This window comes from Papio anubis, chromosome 3 (assembly GCF_008728515.1).
Source record: "Papio anubis isolate 15944 chromosome 3, Panubis1.0, whole genome shotgun sequence".
Classification (NCBI taxonomy): Eukaryota; Metazoa; Chordata; class Mammalia; order Primates; family Cercopithecidae; genus Papio; species Papio anubis.
Genome location: NC_044978.1, coordinates 136,294,166 through 136,314,069, shown reverse-complemented (window position 1 = coordinate 136,314,069; position 19,904 = coordinate 136,294,166). Strand labels below are relative to the sequence as shown.

The following is a 19,904-nucleotide window of genomic DNA, read 5'->3' as shown; positions in this document are numbered from 1 at the left end:
ACAGCAGTGTCAGAACATCTAATACACTTAGCTTCTACCTCTGCCCTATTCTGCTTTCCCCACTCAGTTCAGTTTTCTTCTGGGCACATTCCTCAATAAATTGCTTACACAAGAATCCCCAACTCAGGCTCTGCTTGTAGAGAATTTAAGCTACAATGCCTTTAATTCAATGAATTCCTGAACTCATCACAATATTATTTATAATAAGTAGACAAAAAATAATTTAAAAGTCCAATAACAGGGGGCTAGGTTAAATAAACTGTTTTCTATCTTTACAGTGAAACAATAATCCAAAATTTAAAACATTATTTTAGAATAGATAAGACATAAGAGTTTATGATATAATAAAAGGACAAAAGATTATGTACCATCTTACAAGCAAAGTCCATGCTAAATAATGGAGACATGGCTCTGACAAGTTAAGATACAGTCCCTGACCTTGTGAAGTATATAGTAGCATGAGAGACATATAAAGTTTGAAAGAACCACCACATTGTAATTTCTACTGAAGTAAATGCTATGAAGTATAAGCAAAATTCATGAAAAAAAAAAAAAAAATGAGAGACCTGACTTGGTCTGTAATGCCAAAAAGACTCCAGTGAGGAGATCACATTTGATTAGAATTGTGGAGCATGATGGGTGTGATGTTTCAAGAGTCATGTAGATATAAGAAGCAAAAAAATCAATGGTGCTGAAGAAGAAGCATGACACCTTTGAGAAACTAAAAAAGCAAAGGATAAGAGGAGCAACGGTTGGTGAGGAGGTAGAGATCTAAAAATCTAGAGCCTTATAAGTCATGTAAAAGGTTTAATGTTTTATCTTAAGATCCATGGAGGTCAAATAGTAACACAGATTTTAAGCACAGTAGGACATGATATTATTTTTAATTTTAATATATTACTCAAATTACTCTGAGGAGAATAGGTTAGTAGGGGTAGTAGACACAGATATGCAAGTTATGAGGTTACTGCAGCAGCCAAAGTCAGAGATGATGGGAACTTGGGCTAGGTAATAGTACAGAGATGTGGAGGAATGGACAGATTTGAGATATTTAGGAAGCAGAAACAATGGGACTCATGTTTATTTGGTTAGGAGTTTGGAGAATAAAGGAGGCTTCAAGCATTTTTATAGGGATCTGGCTTTCCCGACTGCTAGATGTTGGTGCCTCTCACTGAAACAGACATTTTAATGAAGCTGTGAGTGAAAAAAGGGTTAGAAAAGATTTCACTTCTAAATATATGGTTACAGTATCCTTATGACATCTAAGAATTACTAAGCATACATGAAGCCAGAACCCTAAATTACTTAAAAATAAATGTGTACACACATGCACATATGTATGTACTTGTATAACATGGGTATTACCACAAATATATTTGTGTGTATGTAATGAAAATGAAGGCCATACGTTATACTGTTAGCCATTCTTATACCTGAATAATAAAATTATGCAGCAATTTTTTTGCATTTGTAAATTTGTCAGTGCACACACATAAATTTTGTCCTCATAAAGTAAAGTAAAGAAGAGTGATTTTCCTTCCATGGACCACCACATAGCTCTTTAAAAACTATTCAATTATTGACTTTTCAAGCATCAGAGAAACCAATGCTTGGAATCAATCACTCAGGGTGCACTTCTAAGATGATTTTTATGTACAAATTTGGCATTTTGCTTTTTATTACCATTCAAGTCTAGACATTGAACCATCTCTCTGAGTAACTCGTTATTTTTTATTTGGCAGAAAATATTCCCCAGTAATTGTATACCCTTTAAAATACAAATAACCTTTTATTGTACACTTCAGACTTCCTTTAATTGCGAAAGTAAGAAAAGGTGCTTCAAATCAATTGGGAAATGCATTGACTTACTCATAACACATGATTCCTGTGATTCCTTTGCTTAATACTGAAAATCATAATTGAGATTCAACAGCCTCCTAATATAACATTTCCCCAAAGTCAGACTGAAAGAAAAATAAATCATAATAACGATTCATGATTACTGAGAGTTCATTATATGCTAGGCAAATCTCTCAGTGCTTTGCAGCAATTTTCTCATTTGACAATAAATCTGTGAGAAAAGAATACCAAGATCTTTTATGTGATGAGAAAACAAGTTCTGACATGTTGAGTAAATCACTGTAGGTCACATAGCAAGTGTCTAAAAGGGCTGGGATTCCAACCCACTCAGGCTGAGAATAACTTCATGCCAAACTTTGTAATATACCACTCTCATTCTGCAAAGGGTGTAGCTTGATGCTAACTCTGAAATTAAACATAATTTTTCTTAGACCACAGTTATTTCAAACAACAAGATAAAAAGCTACAAAGAATGTGACCTTTTCCAATATAGTAGTCAACTGCTCAAGAGGTCATGAAGCTGAGATTTATTGACTACCTATTGTATCAGTTGAAATTCTTAATGTAGAATAAATAAGAAAACTAAATCAACTCTGAACAGAAAATTATGGGCTCATATAATGAAAAGTCTAGAGGGAGGGCAGGCTCCAGGCACAATTTGATCCAGAGGTTCACAATACTATCAAAACTTGGCTCTATTTCTCTGTGATTTTCTTGGCTCAGCTCTGTTCTGCATGCTGGCTTTGTTGTCAGGCTGAAAGCCAAGATAGATAGAGCAAGTGTAGGTTTTTCAGCCACATACAGTACTGTTATGATTTGAATGTGTTCCCCAAAATGTATGTGTTGGAATCTTAATCCCCAATGTAGTAGTGTTGAGTGGTGGCACCTTTAAGAGGTGATTAGGTCATGAGAGCTCTACCCTGTGGGCATTAATGTCCAGAGAGTGGGTTCATTATTGCCAGAGTGGGTTTGTTAAAAAAAAAAAAAAAAAAAATGAGTTGACACTCCTCTTACTCTCTTCCTTTCATGTGCTCTTGTCCTTCTGCCTTCTGCCATGGGATGATGCAGTACAAAAGTCCTCACCAAATACTGCCACCATGCTCTTGAGCATCCCAGGTTGGAGAACTATAAGGAATAAATCTCTATTCTTGCAATAACAAATACCTGAAAAAGTGGAAGTGACTTTGGAACTAGATAATGGATAGAGGAAGGAAGAATTTGGAGGAGTAGGCTAACAAAGGCATAGATTGCTATAAATGGAACATTATGGGCAATTCCACCAAGGGCTAAGAAGAAAACAAGAGCTGTAGGGAGAGCCTAAATCTTTTCAGGGATTACTTAAGTGGTCATGATCAGAATGTTGGTAGAAATATGGATGGCAAAGGCAGTTTCAATGAGGTATAAGACAGAAAAGAGGAGCAAGGTATTGCAAAACTAAGTAAAGGCCATCCTTGTTATAAAGTAGCAAAGAATGTGGAGGAATTGTGTCCAGGTCCTAGGATTTTATGCAAGGCAGAATTTAAGAGCAGTGAACCAGGATACCTAGTGGGAGCCGGTCTAGGTAGCTTGTGCCTCAAATCCCAGCTACTCAGGAGGCTGAGATGGGAGAATTGCAAGGGCCCAGAAGCTTGAGACCAACCTGGGCAACATAATGAGACCTCATCTCTGAAAAATGAAAAGAAAATTAGCTGCATGTGGTGGCACATGCCTGTAGTCCAAGATACTTAGGAGGCTGAGGCAGGAGGATCACTTGAACCCAGGAATTTGATGTTAATCAATGACCATGCCACTGCACTTCAGCCTGAGTGACAAACAAAGACCCCATATCTAAATAAGTAAATGAAATGTTTTTAAAAAGGATATCTGGTGAAATAAACTTCTAAACAAAATTCGGAAGAAGTTGTCTGGTTTTAACCGTGTATAGTAAGATGTAAATGGAAAAAAAAATGTTTAAAGATATAATTTATAAATAAAAGGGAAGCAGACGGGAAAAATTTAGAAAATTCATAGCCTAGCCATGTAAAGATGAAAAAGGCTTATTTAAGAGAGCAAACCGAGAGTATCCGAGCAACCATCTGCTAAAGGGATTAATACAAATAGAAGGCAGTCGGGTGCTTTTCAGTATAATGGGAGAATGACCCCAAAGGCATTTCTGAGATCTTGGAGGCAAACTAAGACCTTGAGGACAAAGTTTACAGAAAGGCACCTCTGAGACCTCAGCATTCACTGTCCATGGCCAGCTTGATACTCTACCCACTACATTCCAGTGCAGTGTTCCTTGACCACCAGAATAGTGGCTCAACTGAGCCCCAGTTGTGGCTCCAGTGGGCTCAGCTGCAGCATGTGTCACCATGTACACACAAGCAACACATGGTGCTGACTCTGAAGATGAGCAAAATGCAAGATCTGTGAGGCCATTCTGACCTTCATCCAGATTTCAGAGGATGTCTCAGACAGCCTGTGAGACCAGGCAAAGACTTATCACAGGAATAGAGTCACAACTGAGTCTTCACTAGGGTGATGCTTAGTGGAGCCATGGATGCAGGGCTGCCTTCAAGACCCCAGAACTATACAGCTCACAGAGTATAATTCCAGCCAAGTAGAGTTGTAGGAACAGAACACCCATCTGTGAGAGCTGCTGAGTAAACTGAGTCCAGGACAGCAACAGAAATAGAAATAGACAGCAAGACTGCCTCAAGCCTTAAGGGCCCAACCCCACCCCAGTTTTCCCAGGATGAGGGACATGGAGTCAAAGGAGATTATTCTACAGCTTTAAGATAATTTTGTTTTCGTTGTTGGGTTTTGGACTCACATGGGAATTCTAATTATTTTCTTCTTGCCTGCTTCTCCCCTTTGGAATGGAAATGTCTACCCTATGCCTATCCCACCATTGTATTTTGGAAGCACATAACTTGTTAATTTCACAGATGGAAAATAATTTGCCTCAGAATAAATCACACCTTGAGTCTCACCGATATTTGATTTAGATGAAACTTTAAACTTCGTACTTTTAAGGTGATACTAGAATGGGTTAAGATTTGGGGGACTATAGGATGAAATGAATACATTTTTCAATTTGAGAAGGATGTGAATTTGGGGGACCAGTGGTGGGATGCCATGGTTTGAATGTGTTCTCCAGAAAGCATGTGTTGGAAACTTATTCGCCAATACAATAGTGGTGGAGCTGGGGTCTAACAGGAAGTGTTTAGGTCATGAGGGCTCCACCCTCATGAATGATCTAATGCTGATTATAAAGGGGCCTGAGGCTGTGAGTTCAATCTCTTGTTCTCTCACGAATGCCCTATTTCCCTTCTGCCTTCTACCATTAGATGATGCTGCAAGAAGACCCTCACAAGATGCAGCCCCTCAATCGTGGACCTCTCAGCCACCAAAACTATGACCCAAGTGATTTTTTTTTTCCTTATAAACAACCCAGTCTATGATATTCTCCTGTTGCAGCAGAAAGGGTCTGAGAAAAGTACTATCACAGAAAATGGGAAAACATTTGTTCAAGTTTCTAAGCTTCGAGCCTAATTTCTGAGACTCTCTGAAACTCTGCCAGCTTTGGATACGTGTGACCCCCTTACCAATTACTGTTGACAAGAGAATCACATGCAATGGTTTAATGAAGTCTGGGTCACATGCTTTACTCATAGTGTGCAATATCTGTAGATATCCACAGTGAAATCAGGACATACTGGAAAGAGGTAGGGGAAAATAATGCTAGGAAATCAGCAGCAAGTGTTCCTGCCCTCTATTGTGTGTTAGATTTGTAAATACCTCATCTTATTCAAAGTAAGCCTACAACTCCAATGAAATAGGAATTAACTCTACTGTATAAATTAAAATGCAGAAGATTACAGTGTTATATAAACCAGGATTTTTAAAAAAAATTGTCTGGCTCAATAGGGTCTGCTCTCTAAACACTAGCAATTTGACTATCTTTTATATAAATTGTGTCAGCTATTGACTCATTCCAGTTTTCTAAATTTAGAAGAAATAACAAATGAAAAACTAGTAGATACTGTGTGTCTGTATGCATTCCCTCTCTTCCTTCCTCCTTTCCTATCTTTCTTTTCTTTCACAAGTATTTGCTTACCTCAATAAAAGAAAAGAAAAGCTCCTCTCCTCATGGGAGCAACAAAATATGTAAGGCAAATTCTTTTCCTTCTGTGGTAACACAAATACTAGGAGAGAGATCAATGCTCAGCTAACTATAAAGAAAGACAGATTGGGCTAAATGCTATAACCTGAATTTCACCTCTAATGTCTAAATTTCAGACTGCTTATCCACTGGCACTTGTTGTGGTCAGTACATAGTTTCTCTTGCCTTTCTACTTAAAAATAATACATAGAGTTTGTCCTAACTTTAATAGAAATTAAAATATATTTTAACTATTTAAAACTTTATTCAAAAAATAAATCAAGGTCAGGCTGACACATTATTTGGCAATAATGATTCAAACTGCATGAACTGTGTATTCCAACAATTCTTTATACATCTCAATCTCATATGAACTACAAGTAGGACAAACTCTACAATTTTATTTAATGTAGTACCTCCACAGTGAATAATATGTGGCCTTGAATAGAGTAGTAACTGCTCAATAAAGAGTTTTTAAATGAATTTTGATAAGTGAACGAAATTCCAGCGCATACTTTTAAAGGACACCATATTTTCCTAGAAATGTAAATATCCTAATTGAGATAATTTTCATATATATTTGAGAAGATGAGTTTGAAAACAATTCAGGACTTTTTCACATTCTCATTTATCTTTAGTTACTAGCTAGAAATTTGTTTCAAGAACTTAGAATTTCCACTGTAATTCACAGGCTATATGATATATATATACACACACACACACACACACACACACATATATATAGAGAGAGTAATGATATGTATATATATAATGGTTTTTCACAAAAGAAATAATATAAAATCAAGTTTAAACTTGTTTATATTATATATAGCTACTTTGTTTATAGAAACTACAAGAAGATTCTTTCTGAAATAATGACTAAGACATTTCCAATTATTGTCTCTATGAATAAAAATGTAAGCATTCTTCTTTCTTGAGGGGAGGAATTCTTAAAATCTTATCAACTCTATTTATAAATATTGCCCAAGTAGTATGATAGATTCAATTAACATGTAGAGGCAATCTGTAATCTCTGCTTTGTGGACATTCAATTTAAAGTGAGACACAGTTGTACAGAGGTCACTACTACTGAAACCAGCCATCCAAACCACTGCAAGATTCTGGTTACTGCTGCCAAGGAGCTTTCCAAGTGGGGAAACTAACTCTGAAGAGAGGAACAGCTGATCCTCTATTATGTTGTCAGGATATTCAGGGAGAGGTTTTTGACTGAAAAATGGAGCTTGAGAATATATTCTCATTAAAAAATTTGAACATCTGAAACAATGCTGAGACTCTATGGCATGGTAGTATTATCATAGTGCACTGTGACCCCCCAGTGGATTAAATAATGTTTTGTTTTCTTCCCTGAACTAATCTACCTTACTCACCTTTGCCTACCTCACTGTTGGCTACAATAACATTCTTGCTGGTTCTTCAAAATGTCTCGTATGTCTCTCTCTCTCTCTCTCTCTCTCTCCCCCCCCTTCCCTCCCTCCTTAACTCTCTCTCCTTTTCTCTCTTTCTACTCCCCACACTCCTCTTCCTTTCTCTCCTTTCTCTTCCCTCTCTCTCTTCTCTCCTTCCCCTTACTCTTTCTTCCCATCAGAATAATCTATTGCTAAATCACTTAGTTTTAGTTTCTGCTCCATGTCATTTCCTCAGACACAATGTCATTGACCCCTTAATCAAAATTCATATCCTCTATCAGTCTCTACCCCTTTTTACTCCTGTTTTGTCTTCATAGACCTCCACATGTCATCATTTCTTCATTGCCTGTCTTCCATTTTAGAAGTAAGCTACAGGAAGACAAGACTTTTGTTTATCATTGTTTATCCAGAGCATGTGTAGATATTCTACAAAATGTGCTAAATATCGAAATAATCAATATATATCATTGTGCTTTGCAATTTTTCATTTGGGCCTCCTAACAACCCTAAAAAGTAGACAGGATGAGATTTAAATGCAATGAAACAAAAATTACATAAAATTTTCTGCCAGTTTTGTCTTACAGATGACCAACAGGACAGACACAAAGCTAATGAGTATTAAAAGTGAGCAAGCAGGGAGAAACATTAATATGATTGAATTGAGTTCATGCAATTCAGCATGATTCTGGGAAAGCTATAAATAGTGAAATAAAGGATGTAGATGTCATCTTGGTTTTTCTTTCCTTTTCTAATAAACTCTAAAGTTTAAATAGAGAGGGCTTAAAAAGAAGCCAGAAAGCAAAGTTCTGTACTATCAGCTTCCCAGAGGATCAGAACCTCAGAAACAAAAGTTTAGGAATTGGTACTATTTCACTTAACCATTTGGAATTATTATTCTTGGAATATTAACAATTTAGGGTTAATAATCTTGAATAGTGAAAGCTAGACATGGAAAACATGACTATCATCAAGTAAAATTAGCATGCATGTGTGCACACATATACAAACCCATGCACACAGAGTATACTCTACCCAGGAGACTAGAGACATCCAGAGAGTAAATTATTTAAAAATAATGTGAAATAATAATTTATTCCAGCTTCAAGTCCAATCTTCTCTTTTCTGCTAAAAATAAAAGTGAACAAATAATGATTTGCAAGGACATAAAGAGGAAACATGAAAACCGAAATTATTATTGAGAAAACACTTCCTGGTAGGTATTAACTAATCCTTAGCTGTAGCAGTTAGAAAAGCACATTCCTAAAAGATTCCTTTTTTACAGGTACTTCTGCTTTTTAAATTTATTCTGAACACCCAACAAAAACACAAACAAAATAATGTTGCTTTTAGTTCCTTAAGCTAACAAAGGTTTTTTTCAGGTTACCTTTTATTATGCTCTTTGTGATCACTGGCATAAAATTACCTTTCAAAACAAGAAAATTCAAGAACAAATCAGGGAAAAATACAAGTTTAATGCTATAGTAAATTTAGAATTCAATCTATCGACTCTAGTGAAAGAGATACGAGTGTCCTTGGCATGATTACCTGAGAAGCTAGCAGAGGTTAATGTATATATAGTAGGAGTATCACCACATATAAGAGAAACAAGTTGTCATCATTTTCCTAATGAACGCAAGTTGATTACGCTGTGATTACTTTTGAATGTTTACTTTCAACCACTCTGGCTGAACTTCAAAGTGTTACACTCCGTAAATCTCTGGTATCCTTAGTGATAAAGTCACGTATCTGGCTGACATTAGCTGAAATGACCTGTCACTCTCTTGCACCTTTCCCCTGCAATGGTGCTCCTGCAGAGAAGAACATTTAACATGGCACAAGTTGCAGTCCTTATCCTGTTCCAGCAGAGACCTAGACCACGTGCAGCTGTTAGACATTCTAAAGGTCATTCTCCCTCTTGAATGTGTATATTATTTGTTTTTGCTATTGACGTTTGACATTTCTCCCTGTCTCTATCTTATATAGCCCCTTTTCAAGTGAATGAGCATTTATCACTTTATACATTAACATATATTAGAAGCAAACTGAAAATATAATGATAAAAATAATCTTTTATGTTTTCCTTTTTTTCCTTCCTTAACACAATGCATCATCTAACCAAATAAAAATGACTTACTGTAAATGATGCACTATAGTCTTAACTTCCTATTTTATACATTATTGTAATCTTTGTTAATTTTTTTTAGTTTCTTTCTATTCTCTATGTGAGGGAAACAGCAAAAGAATACATGTTCAGAAACAATGTTTGAATGTCTTGTGGATTAGAGGAAAACAAAATTTCAGGAAGAAACACATTGAAACATATGTCCTAAAAATTTTATTTTTTAAAATGTGAAACTATAACAGTTGAAATATCATTTCTGTGAAATAATTAAATTTAATCTTTTTTCATAATGAGGGAAGAATATTGGTTAAATGTTTTATGTAGGAGTGAGCTAGTTTACTGTAAAGATCTGGCAAATTTCCATAATACTAGGCCAAGGAATCTGGCTAACTAAGCACTCTTATCTCTCAATTAGAAAGAAAGATAAAACGTAGAATGCATGTAACATATGTGTTATGTTACTCCCTACCATGTGGTACACTCTAAAATGGGGATCTGAGTGAAATTTTTTAACTTGGGACTAGAGATTGAGAGGGCACACACACACACACACACACACACACACACACACAATCTAGGATTACATGCAGGAAAGTTGTTAAAAACATATTTAATTATCTAGGAATAATGTGAAATAAAGTGTATGCTAGCTTCAACTACTTGATACTGACAAACCGGAGAGAAGTGAAGAGATACTTAAAGGGATAGACACTGAGTCTATTAGTGATTTTAGAGTAATCACTGACATTGTGTGATGCAGCAAAAGCTACATTAAAATTATAGCCTCTTGTAAAGCACCAAAAAAAAAAAAAAAACCTAGGATTTTTTAATGACCACTCAGTAGAAGAAATATTTCACCTTTTTAAAAAAATTATTTACAGTTGGCAGCAAAGTCTTGCCAAACACTACAATGTGGCAATGCAGTAGAAATGTGTGGAGTACCCTGTATCACAGTGATCAGAAAATCAGGGAGGGCTCTAGGAAAGAATGTGGCTTCTTGTTGGCAAGAGGACCATCTGAGAAAAAAAAAAAAAGTGCAGAGGATGCATGGAAAAGATACAAACCCAGTGAAAACTGTTCTTGACACAGTTAATAAGGGAACAAATAGGCACAGATATCAGACACTATTGTTTATCTTCTGTGCCTCAGAGAAGTTATGCAAATTATATAGCATGGTTAAACTTCCTTTATCTCCTCTGCAAAATGGGTATAACACCAGCATTATTAAGATTATTGCTACACTTTAATGAGATAATGCCTAGAAAGTGCTTGCAACAATGATTGGCATATTGTGAGTACTTAATAAATGTTACTCTGATTATTTGGTTTTTATAGGTGACCATGAATAACAAGTAATAAATCATTTTCATTACAGGTTATGGATGTAGTCATTTTCATTTTATCCTTCCTATATATTCTATGTCTTCTATAGAATCCCACTGGGTATTTTTATGAACAGATGAAGTCGGGTTAAGGGGACTGTATTTATTTATTACATTTATGATAGTGGCACCAAAGGTGGACAAACTGGTTCAATAATCTTTTATACATCATAGAAGTACTTTAGCTGTATTTTAGTAATAATAATTCTAAATCTACAATACAATAAAAGTCATTTTTTCATTAAAATACCTTTAAGTTAGTACCGTGGACTTATATTCAGTGTACTTATGCTCATTGTTCTGATTTGCCTTCAGATGTCTCAATAAGTTACTGACCTGTAATCAGTTATAAATCTAGGAACTAGTTTTATTGATTAAAATCACAGTGATAGCTCAATTCTGAAAGACAAGTCTAGTTTAATTTTATAAAAGAACAGGTAAGTAAATCAGTGTCAGTATGTAAAACTGCCAAGAGAATCAAATGCTTACCTAAATCCCTGTAACTTCTATCTCCCTCTATTTTTTTTCATGTAAGCATACTTTTCATGCACAGAATTATCTTACATAAACATGGGAGAAAACATACTTTTCAGTACAGTATACATTAGAAGTTTTAGAAAAAGAGTAGACCCGGGAATGTGGATAATTATTTAAATAAAGTTAAAAGAAATTAAGAATTGATTGTTGAGGTATGAACATTAAAAATCATAAAACAATATAAGTTGAAGAGATTATGACTTTAAAGATATAAAAGAATAAAGTTAAGTAGTCATGAAAGAAGAGTTATGTCTTAAAATGAGTCCAAGCAGTAGAAAGATTATGGGCTTATCAGCAACTGGAAAGACTACTATTTGATGAAAGTTCTGAAGCCAAAAGGAGAAAGAATTAAAAAAAAAAAAAATGTACTAGGTGTTTTCTGTCATGTTAAACAAATAGCAAATCTCTTTGTTTGAGTTTGAAAATGTGAATATAAATAACTCATATATTCATACGCAGTTCTCCTCTTCACTTGACATAATTACAAAAATCAATTAACTCTAGCCTCAAGATATTTGGCAAATGTGCACAAAACAGACAGAAGTAAAATGTACAATTATTTAAATAAAGCCTCTTACATTTATTATATTTATGAAGTTTTGGGAGAAGGCACAGAAGAAAGGGGAAGGAAAGTTAATATTGATTGAAAATTCATTGTGGGCCAGTCATTTTCATTATTTCAAAATCTGTTTTATTTACTTAATGTATTTTTCATTTGGTCCCTCAAGCTAGGTGGTTATATCTACATTTTACATATAAAATCACTAAGGTAAAGAAAGTTAAAATTAATTGTCCACAAGTGCTAAAATTTGGGTAAAATAGAATTTGAGCTGAGACACATGTGACAAGCTCCATAACTTTTAGTTCAATGAATTAACAATTAAAGCTCCAAGAGTAGTAATATCTAATGAAATAATGATAGAGATGGGTGCATAAATATAACATAATCAAATACTGTATACATATTATAGCATGCTCAGCTGTGCATGCACAAAGACTGAAATCAGAAGGAAACATGTAAAAGCAAAGATGATTTATTTTTTGTACAGTTGGATTTTTGGAAGAGATTTTTCTTATATAGTGTGATAATTTTGAACTCTGATTTCCACTAATACTGTTACAATGGTATTTGTTCAATAAATGATATTTGAAAACTATGAAAAATTATCTCATGTCTTTTTAACATAAATCACAAACTATGTTTGACTATTGTAAACCTTCAACAAACCAGTTCTGGTGACAAATGCATATTCATACCAACATATGTAGATGTTCATTTTAATTTGAATAAATCACAGAGATTTTATTTGCATTTGTAATATACACATCTTTTTGTTAATTTAATATTACTTTAAGGCTTCCAACAGTGATGCAAAAGATGCTTTGCAAAGTCAGTGTGTGTATGTGTCTGTGTGTATATAAAAGTTTATTATTGAGGATAAACACAGCATAGGAAACCTAAGAACATGTTATAGGCTATACAAGAATATAATCAAAAATACTTTATGTAGCCTTTGCACATAAGAGGATCACAACACAAAAGTATCATTTAGCACCAATTTAAAATATTATCAAGCAAATACAAGTATATATAGTGACATGTTTTTGATAGATACTGAATTAATTTTAGTTAATCTGGGAAGACAAGAGTTTCAATCTGAGCCTGGGGACAGAAAGAAAGGATGGGTGGGAGAGACAGTAGGAAAGAAGAGTGGAGAGTGCAAGCTAGGGAACAGGATTTGCATCTGTATGAAAAGAAATACGACTTGGAACTGGAGTAAACTCTGCTGGGTTCTAAATTCTGTGAGAAACCTAGAGGATGATATATTCACTGCACCTAGCAGCTTGTAGGAATAGTTCTCCAAAAATTGGGTTAGCTACCCCTTACATTATATTTAGTAGCCTTCAAAGTAATTAATTATTGTACTTTAACACAATATAGTAGAGCACAGGTAAAATGGATCCCATGTAATGAAAACAATTAACCAATTCTACATAATCAGGCTATTTCTATGTCCTAGATAGCGCACATTAATAGCCCAAGTTAATATTACTTTGGTGATATGAATATAATTCCTATTTTTAGTAAAAAATTCATAGAGTATTCAAAAAGTTCCTACATATGAAGCATTTGAGCCACTTAACCTCTCAATGTGCTCAACAGCAAAAGGAGTGTCCTAGGCTCTGGACAATCTCTAACAGTCTTTCCATGAACGAGTCTAATTTCTACAGGAAAGTGACTAAAGGATCAGGGCTTGCCCAGGACAAAATCATCGAAGAAGAAGAAAAGAGGAAGATGGCAATCTTCAGAGAACAGTATGAGAATGATGCTCTCAAAGCCAGTTTCCTGTGGAAAACATAGAAAGTGACAAGACCGCCAAAATCCTGGGGTGCCAGAATTAAAACAAGGAGTAAGATTTATATAAAGTAGGCTAGCAATGAAAGAGCAAGACAATGAGGGGAAGAAAGCAATGCAGGCTACCACATGATTATCTCTTCAGGCAAAACTAGACTTTGGAACAGAGATAGGAAAAAAAATGTTTAGGAGAATCTAATGGCTTTTACATGAAACTGAGAAAGGGCACACCTGAGACAGAAGTTTGTAGAGGTTGAGTCGATTAAATAACATGGTATCTATAGAAGAATTAATTCAAAAATACAAGACAATATCTTATAGTTATTATATATAACAAATAGGCTTTTAAAAACTTATATATACCTATGAAACTTTAACCGTTAAGGCTAACATCTTATTTGGAGTCATTGTTACTTTATAAGAGAGTTCTGTAAAAAATAAAAATGATCAAAACTGTTGGTTACTTGATGATTTCTCCTCTTGGGACTCAAAGTAAAGAAAATTTCAATCTTTTTCATAAATTATCTTTACATTTTTTAAAAAAACAGTGCACTCCATGTGAAAATACTTGTAAAAGCATCTGAGGTTGGGTGTGAATTCATGCAATTGCCAATATCCAATCAGTTCTGCTAGAAGTTTCAGTCAATTAGCAGATAGGGAGAAAGGACCAAAATAAATAAATAAATAAATAAATAATTAAATAAATAAATAAATAAAGGGAGCAATTACAGGCACTAGATTCTGATTTTTAAAAATCAGTTAAATATGTTTATATGAAAGAAGACAACTTATACTTAGCTATTTGTCCTTTTTTCTGCTGCCTGTGAAGGAAAAAATAGAAGTCCTCTTAGTAATTAAAAATAAAACACAGCCAAAACAAAATATAATTTGTTTCTTTAATCAGCATAAAAGGAAATAATAACCTGTTGCTAAGACAGTATCAGTGGCGATTGAAAGAGAATATACCTAGGGCAACATTGAGGCTGAGCCAAACTTCAAGCTGATCACAGGTCCACAGGCAGGATTCTGAAACTAGGGTGCTGATTTGCCCCAGTTTGCCTCCACACAGTTGGACTGATGGACACATCAGTCCAAATTTGTCTTTTTCACCCCAACAGCAACACTTTTTATTTTTTGTGGGTATATAGTAGGTGTATACATGTATAGGTTATGTGAGATACTTTGATACACACATGAAATGTGTAGTAATCACATCAGGGTAAATGGGATATCTATCACCTCAAGCATTTATCCTTTGCCAAGAGCAATCTTAATAGTATGCTACCTCTTTTATTCCAAAAGGAGTCCTGGTTTGGACAATAAATTGGACAATACATTTAGGAGATCATCCTATATTAGACCAAAGCTAAGAAAAGAGTGTGGCCACCAAGGTAGAGCTAAATATCAGAATCAGCCCTAGCAAACATTTTAGCCATCTACCTCATGTAAATTTATAATGAAATATCTTTGAAAGAATAGTTAACCTTAAATCCACATACTTACCAGAAAGGCTTTCAACTTTGATTTATATGTTATAGAAAAGCCACAGTTATAAATCTAAACCTTTTAGAAACGGGATAAACAGGGAACCCTATTTGATCTCACATTTCTCATGCACTTTCTAAAGCCTAATCTAGGACCTTGATTAGCAGTACATGTAAGTTGCAAGTTCAATTTCCTGAAGTATGAACCTTATTTGCAATAGTCCATAAGTCTGTATTTTAGATTTTATTGCAGTGTATCCATATAACAGATGAGGTGGAGCAGGTAAACTTGAGACTTTGAAAATTTCATTACTACTCCAAGGATTTCATAGCCAGGAAGTAGCCAAAAGACTAAGGCAAGACTCTAACATATAACCCTGACATCAAATACAATGCTTCTTTTTCCCTACTGTATCCTACTCTGACTGTTTATTAAAATGACCAGTCATCACAATTTTTGACTGGGTCAACTCATTCAAGGTATGTTCCATTGATTCTAAATTTCTTATATTTAATCTACCACGATATTCATTAGACTGCCTGGGAACAAGAGAAAGATGCCGAGACCCTTCCTTCCCATTGGAGCACTCAATTTTCCACTCTTGGCTGTTTTACAATGGACCGACTTATTAAGAACAAAAAAGAATTAGATGGTAAAATTAAGTTCCAATAATTTCATACCTAAACTGTTTTTATTGAAGTTAGCATCGACTCTACATATTAGAAAAACATGCTGAAAAGCTAGACTCTAAACAAAGATGCAAAGAGACAGAAAGAACACTTGGCTTATGTGGATCCACTTTATCCCACTTCTCAGTTTGAACAGTGTTTTTGCACACACACAACCACACTGCCTCTGCTTTCACGTTCTTCCGACTCCAGATCAGCATTTGCAAACGCCTCTTCTTATCAGAAAACACAGGTCCTTAACAATGAAGATGGAGTCTTCTAGGGGAGGGGGAACAAAGAGGCCAGAAGTCCCAAAAAGATCCCTTTAGTTTGGTTCTAAATGGGACCTCTGTCCCACTTCAAGCTTTACTTCTGCCACCCTTGGAGTACAAGTTTCCTTTTCTCTAGCTAATTATATTTTCAGAGAACATGTAACTAAAGAACACAAAATTCTACAAAAAAATATTTCGATCATTCTATGTAATTACATTAATGGATGTAAGAGGATTATACATTCAATAGGAAACCAGAAATTACGAACAAGAAATAAAAATTATCTTTTTATTTTATATTTGACAACCTAAGATTCTGTCAAAGATCATTCTGTTTTAAAACTCTTTTGACTGGAAATCAACGTCAAATAAATTAATGGTGCCATTCCCTTAAAATTAGGACCAAACTTTGATTTTAAAATGTACACTTATAGTAAAAAACAGAAATACTAAGAAAAAAAGAAATATTTTCAAAAGTAGGTAATATCATCTGGGGGTAGTGGCTCATGCCTGTAATCCCAGCACTTTGGGAGGCTGAGGCAGGTGCATCACCTGAGGTCAGGAGTTCAAAACCAGCTGGCCAACATGGTGAAATTCCCTTTCTACTAATACAAAAATTAGCTGGGCGTGGTGGTGGCATGTGCCTGTAATCCCTGCTACTTGGGAGGCTGAGGCAGGGGAATCGCTGGAACCTGGGAGGCAGAGGTTGCAGTTAGCAGAGATTGTGCCACTGCACTCCAGCCTGGGGGACAGAGAGAGACTCTGTCTCAAAAAAAAAAAAAAAAAAGTAGGTAATATTATTTGGAATTAATTTTAAACTGAGAAATAAGTAGACACAGGAACTAAAGATCATAAGACTCCTGGTGTAGAATTAGATCATAAGACTCCTGGTGTAGGATTAGTATTTTCTGAACATAAGTACCCTGAATATACTTTAAATGGTTCACATTTTAAATAGCAAATGACACTATTAACGTTGGATTTGAGGAAAAGCTAGAAAAAGATGACTAGAAAAACACTGTTTCCTTTTTCAGGTCAAAATAGAATTGACCACTATGAAAAATAATCTTTATTTCCTCCATCTGAGGCAGGAAAGGGGATCATGGTGAAGCCTGGGATTTAAACTTCACAGTTACGCCAAAATCATTTTGAGTTCAAAACTGAACTCCATTTCTCTCCTGAAATGGTTCCTCTTTCTTGGTTTCCTATATTGAATTTTCTGTTCTTACTCCCACTTCAAAAGAATGATCAGTTCACTGGCTGAAACCTCTTTCACCTCTCTCCTAAGCAACAGCTGGAGTACTGTCAGGGTCTTCCACCACAAATGCAGTATTCCAATATTTCATCTCTTATATTTACAGCATATTTGAGAGTTCAATAAGAATATTTATAGACATAATGGCTTTTCATCCTAAAAATGACCCAGTCAAGATGGGATCTATTGTTATTACCCCCAATTAAAACTGAAATACTAAGACTTTGAAAGCAAATATGGACATGTAACAAACAATGTAAGATTTCATAACTGTATGTGTTCAGCCAGACACTGAATTAGTACTTGACATTCAGGCATATAAAATATTGTCTCTGACTTCCCAAACATAGGTCCCCTTCTTACATGACACTATTATTTCTTCTCTGCTTTGTCCAGACAGGAAGCACAAAAGATACAACTTAAATGGTACCAAAAATTAAAGATAACTCTTTTCCAAGAGGCAGATTCTGGCAGCGTTGAGAACCTATTAGCTTCCCTGGGCATCTTCCCTGCTAATCCTCAGGCCAAAGGCCTGAATGACCTGACATTCCAAAAGAACCTCTATCCTGCCTCTAAGGTTATTGCATGGAAGCTTTTCTTTCTCTCATTGCTTCCAATTTGTACAGATTAAAATGAACTATTCCATTTGGAAATTCAATCAAGGGCCACATCATGAAACTCAATTGACTGCAAGAAGGTCTTTTTTCTTCCATCATTACAGTACATCTTACTTTGAACTGGGAATGAACGACACATATTAAAATATCAAAAAATCCTTTAGGTGGATTAGACTCATTATCAATTATTCTTGATTAATCAAACCAAGAATAACATTCATATGAGATAAAGGAAAAATTCACTTCTTAGGAATAAGTATCTCTAAGGATACATTATAAAAAATTGTTCATATTTTCTTATCCAAGGGTGAGATAGAAGGTAATAACGCCACTATAATATCACTAACAAAAATATTATACATTCTAATTTAAAATATGTATTATGAAATATTCAAAACACAAAATATGCCAAACCACCTCTCATAGTGTCAAACCGGTTCTTCTCTCTGTACATTCCATCCTCTCTTCTCTTTGATTTGAACATTTAAGGGAGCTCTCTGCCTACACCAAACAAGAAACAAACATTAAAAGTCCTCAATAAAATGCTGGCAAACCGAATCCAGCAGCACATCAAAAAGCTTATCCACCATGATCAAGTGGGCTTCATTCCTGGGATGCAAGGTTGGTTCAACATATGCAAATTAATAAACATAATCCAGCATATAAACAGAACCAAAAAACACATGATTATCTCAATAGATGCAGAAAAGGTCTTTGACAAAATTCAACAAAAACTCTCAATAAATTCGGTATTGATGGAACGTATCTCAAAATAATAAGAGCTATTTATGACAGAACCACAGCCAATATAATACTGAATGGGCAAAAACTGGAAGCATTCCCTTTGAAAACTGCCACAAGACAGGGATGCCCTCTCTCACCACTCCTATTCAACATAGTGTTGGAAGTTCTGGCTAGGGCAATCAGGCAAGAGAAAGAAATAAAGAGTATTCAGTGAGGAAAAGAAGAAGTCAAATTGTCCCTGTTTGAAGATGACATGATGGTATATTTAGAAAACTCCATTGCCTCAACCCAAAATCTCCTTAAGCTGATAAGCAACTTCAGCAAAGTCTCAGGATATAAAATCAATGTGCAAAAATCACAAGCATTCTTATACACCAGTAACAGACAAACAGAGAGCCAAATCATGAATGAACTTCCATTCACAATTGCTTCAAAGAGAATAAAATACCTAGGAATCCAACTTACAAGGGATGCAAAGGACCTCTTCAAGGAGAACTACAAACCACTGCTCAGTGAAATAAAAGAGGACACAAACAAATGGAAGAACATACCATGCTCATGGATAGGAAGAATCAATATCGTGAAAATGGCCATACTGCCCAAGGTAATTTATGGATTCAATGCCATCCCCATCATGCTACCAATGAGTTTCTTCACAGAATTGGAAAAAACTGCTTTAAAGTTCGTATGGAACCAAAAAGGAGTCCGCATCGCCAAGACAATCCTAGGTCAAAAGAACAAAGCTGGTGGTATCAAGCTACCTGACTTCAAACTATACTACAAGGCTACAGTAACCAAAACAGCATGGTACTGATAGCAAAACAGAGATATAGACCAATGGAACAGAACAGAGCCCTCAGAAATAATACCACACATCTACAGCCATCTGATCTTTGACAAACCTGAGAAAAACAAGCAATGGGGAAAGGATTCCCTATTTAATAAATGATGCTGGAAAAATTGGCTAACCCCAAGTAGAGAGCTGAAACTGGATCCTTTCCTTACTCCATATACAAAAATTAATTCAAGCTGGAA

At 35.2% G+C, this 19,904-nt stretch overlaps 1 protein-coding gene across 1 annotated transcript in view; it reads right to left on the bottom strand.

Moving 5' to 3' along the window:
* The window catches only part of GRID2 (glutamate ionotropic receptor delta type subunit 2), a 1,499,636-nt gene that overhangs the window by 1,464,215 nt on the left and 15,517 nt on the right, over nucleotides 1–19,904 (bottom strand). The gene's annotated exons all lie outside the window — the stretch shown is intronic.